This window comes from Suncus etruscus, chromosome X (genome assembly GCF_024139225.1).
Source record: "Suncus etruscus isolate mSunEtr1 chromosome X, mSunEtr1.pri.cur, whole genome shotgun sequence".
Lineage (NCBI taxonomy): Eukaryota > Metazoa > Chordata > Mammalia > Eulipotyphla > Soricidae > Suncus > Suncus etruscus.
In genome coordinates this window covers 61,703,151-61,707,776 of record NC_064868.1, presented here as the reverse complement: position 1 = coordinate 61,707,776, position 4,626 = coordinate 61,703,151, and positions in this window count along the sequence as shown.

Below are 4,626 nucleotides of genomic sequence, written 5' to 3'. Positions count from 1 at the left end.
AGTTTTTTTGGGGTTCACTTCCCAGGGCTCTGAGGTGAGCTTCCAGAGTTCAGGAAAGACAGAGAAGAGTAGGACAGGGCTCCCTTCAGGTCCTCAGTTTCATCAGAAGGAGCACAGCCGGGTGGAGACTCTGCAGGTAGAGCAATTCGCACTCTGCCGGGAAACCCCTGCATCCAGCCATTTCTTACTCACTCACTTGCTGGGTAGCTTCAGTTTTTTTGGGGTTCACTTCCCAGGGCTCTGAGGTGAGCTTCCAGAGTTCAGGAAAGATAGAGAAGAGTAGGACAGGGCTCCCTTCAGGTCCTCAGTTTCCTCAGAAAGAGCACAGCTGGGTGGAGACTCTGCAGGTAGAGCAATTCGCACTCTGCCTGGATACCCCCACATCCAGCCATTTCTTACTCACTCACTTGCTGGGTAGCTTCAGTTTTTTTTTGGGTTCGCTTCCCAGGGCTCTGAGGTGAGCTTCCAGAGTTCAGGAACGACAGAGAAGAGTAGGACAGGGCTCCCTTCAGGTCCTCAGTTTCCTCAGAAGGAGCACAGCCGGGTGGAGACTCTGCAGGTAGAGCAATCAGCACTCTGCCTGGAAACCCCCACATCCAGCCATTTCTTACTCACTCACTGGCTCGCTGGCTAGTTTCCGAAAGTAGTTTTTTTGGGGTTCGCTTCCCAGGGCTCTGAGGTGAGCTTCCAGAGTTCAGGAAAGGCTGAGCAGAGTAGGACAGGGCTCCCTTCAGGTCCTCAGTTTCCTCAGAAGAAGCACAGCCGGGTGGAGACTCTGCAGGTAGAGCAATCAGCACTCTGCCTGGAAACCCCCACATCCAGCCATTTCTTACTCACTCACTTGCTGGGTAGCTTCAGTTTTTTCTGGGTTCGCTTCCCAGGGCTCTGAGGTGAGCTTCCAGAGTTCAGGAAAGATAGAGAAGAGTAGGACAGGGCTCCCTTCAGGTCCTCAGTTTCCTCAGAAGAAGCACAGCCGGGTGGAGACTCTGCAGGTAGAGCAATCAGCACTCTGCCTGGAAACCCCCACATGCAGCCATTTCTTACTCACTCACTGGCTCGCTGGCTAGCTTCCGAAAGTAGTTTTTTTGGATTTCGCTTCCCAGGGCTCTGAGGAGAGCTTCCAGAGTTCAGGAAAGACAGAGAAGAATAGGACAGGGCTCCCTTCAGGTCCTCAGTTTCCTCAGAAGAAGCACAGCTGGGTGGAGATTCTGCAGGTAGAGCAATCAGCACTCTGCCTGGATACCCCCACATCCAGCCATTTCTTACTCACTCACTTGCTGGGTAGCTTCAGTTTTTTTTTGGGTTCGCTTCCCAGGGCTCTGAGGTGAGCTTCCAGAGTTCAGGAACGACAGAGAAGAGTAGGACAGGGCTCCCTTCAGGTCCTCAGTTTCCTCAGAAGAAGCACAGCCAGGTGGAGACTCTGCAGGTAGAGCAATCAGCACTCTGCCTGGAAACCCCCACATGCAGCCATTTTTTACTCACTCACTGGCTCGCTGGCTAGCTTCCGAAAGTAGTTTTTTTGGAGTTCGCTTCCCAGGGCTCTGAGGAGAGCTTCCAGAGTTCAGGAAAGACAGAGAAGAATAGGACAGGGCTCCCTTCAGGTCCTCAGTTTCCTCAGAAGAAGCACAGCCGGGTGGAGACTCTGCAGGTAGAGCAATCAGCACTCTGCCTGGATACCCCCACATCCAGCCATTTCTTACTCACTCACTTGCTGGGTAGCTTCAGTTTTTTTTTGGGTTCGCTTCCCAGGGCTCTGAGGTGAGCTTCCAGAGTTCAGGAGAGACAGAGAAGAGTAGGACAGGGCTCCCTTCAGGTCCTCAGTTTCCTCAGAAGAAGCACAGCCGGGTGGAGACTCTGCAGGTAGAGCAATCAGCACTCTGCCTGGAAACCCCCACATGCAGCCATTTCTTACTCACTCACTGGCTCGCTGGCTAGCTTCCGAAAGTAGTTTTTTTGGAGTTCGCTTCCCAGGGCTCTGAGGAGAGCTTCCAGAGTTCAGGAAAGACTGAGCAGAGTAGGACAGGGCTCCCTTCAGGTCCTCAGTTTCCTCAGAAGAAGCACAGCCAGGTGGAGACTCTGCAGGTAGAGCAATCAGCACTCTGCCTGGAAACCCCCACATGCAGCCATTTATTACTCACTCCCAATGTCTGATTTTTATATTATTTTTCTTCTCTTTTTTTTTCCACTTTTTTCTTTTTTTCACTCTTGTGGATATTATTCGGTGATTTTTTCATTTTTTTTTAGTAGTTGATACCAATTTTTTCTTCTCTTTTCCTTTACCTTTTTATCTGAAACAGAATAGCATAACTTGAATCATTCATCCTCATAAATTGAGGGGGGAAAGGATACCAGGACCAGTCATATGAAAATGTAGTATAAATAAAAAATGACCAGACTGGAACACCAAACAGAATAGATACCCAATCTATAACAAGCTGTAAAGTGGAGACCAGTTACACTAGTATTCTAGTGTAGGGGGGTAAAGGAAGGAGATATGGGAGACATGCTGGGAACAGGATTGGAGGGAGGACAACATTGGTGGTGGGAATGCCCTTCATTCATTGTCACCATGTACCATAAATAATTCTGTGTAATGCACTTCAGTCACAATAAAAATTGAAAAAAAAAAGAAATAAAAAAGAAAAGCTGAATCCAACATTTTGCTGCCTACAAGAAACATCTGAATAGTTAGAACAAACATAGACTCAAAAATCAAAGGTTGGAGAAAAATCATCCAAGCAAAAAAGTCCCTTAAAAAGACTGAAGAGGCCATACTAATTTCAGATTACACAAACTTTAGACTTGAAAATATTATAAGGGACAGAGACGGACATTTCTTAATAATCAAGAGGTATGTACAACAAGAAGAAATTACACTCCTAAACATAAACACACCCAATGAGGGACTAGCATAATATTTAAAACAATTGTTGACAAGTTTTAAGGAAGACATAATGACAACACAATAACAGTGGGAGATTTCACCACCCTGTCACCCCATGATAGGTCAACCAGGCCAAAACCTAACAAGAATATACTGGCTCTGAAGGGTGAAATAAAAGAGTGGCTTAGTGTATATATATATATATATATATATATATATATATATATATATATATATATATATATATATATACACACACACACACACATATATAGGGCTCTTCATCCCCAGAAAACTGGATACACATTCTTCTCCAATGCCCATGGGTAATTCTCCAAGATAGACTACATACTGGCCTGTAAAACATACCTTCATAATATCAAGAATATATAAATTGTATTAACTACCTTCTAAGATTATAATGCACTGAAATTAGAAGTGAATAACAAACAGATACAGAGGAAAAACTTTAAAATCTGGACATTTAACAGCTCACTTACTGGACAACCAGTGGGTCAGAGACGAAATAAAAATGTTCCTGTAAACAAATGAGAATGAAGACATCAACTGTCAGAATTTGTGGGACACAGCAAAAGCAGTAATAAGAGAAAATTTTATATACTGCCCTGTGTCCTGAACCTCTGCTGAGTGGGCCGAGAAGGGCCCAGCAAAATCGCTTTCCGAGAGTTGCTTGGGGCTGGAAAACAAAGGAACACGAAGTCTCAGAGTGAAAACCGGCAATAGAGATAACTGGCAGAAAGGCAGGCCCTCTGTCTGTATTGTCAGCCTGGAGAATTCTGCCCCTGTTGAGTGGTTACAAACTGCAAAAGAATGTGAGTGTCGCCTGTGCATGTTTTTCTACTGTCCTGTGTCCTGATCCTCTCCTCAGTGGGCCAAGAAGGGCCCAGCAAAATTGCTCTTTTAGATGCTACAGAGGAGCATGGCTGCTTCACTTTGCATCTGTGTGCTCTTTCTGACAAATGAAAACCACCACAACATGCAGAAAAAATCACACTACAAGTGTGACAATGGGGATATCTCGCAGGCAAACACCATGCACAGAGAATGAAGATGATAGCTGTGATGAGACAAAAAAATCAACCATCTGATTAACTTCTCAGATAAGGAGTTTAGAATAGAAATAGGGAGAATCCTCATGGAAATCAAAGAAAATATAGCTCTAACTGAACAGAACACAAAGACAGAAATCAGAAAACTCCAAACTGAAATAACAGATCTGAAAAACACGGTAGCTGAACTGAAAAACTTAGTTGACAGCCTCTCCATCAGGGTAACAACAGCCAAGAACAAAATCAATGAACTGGAAGATCAAATGCAGAACAACTCTTGACAGCAGAAGAGATTAGAAAAGAACCTTAAGGCAAATGATCATACAATGGAAAAAGTACTCAAAGAATGTGAACAGATGGAAATATAAGTCTTTGATAAACTCAACAGAAACAACATAAGAATCGGAGTCCCAGAGGCCCAGGAAGGGGATACACAGGAAGAATCAACAGTCAAAGACATCATCACAGAGAAACTCCCAGAGCTAAAGATTGTATGCAATCAAATCCTTCATGCCTGAAGAGTACCAGCTAAGTGACTCAAAGAAAAACACCCCAAGACACATCCTAGTCACAATGACGAATCCTACAGATAGAGATAGAATACTGAAAGCAGCAAAATCAAAAAGGGAAATTACATTCAAAGGAGCATCCATAAGATTTACAGCAGACATG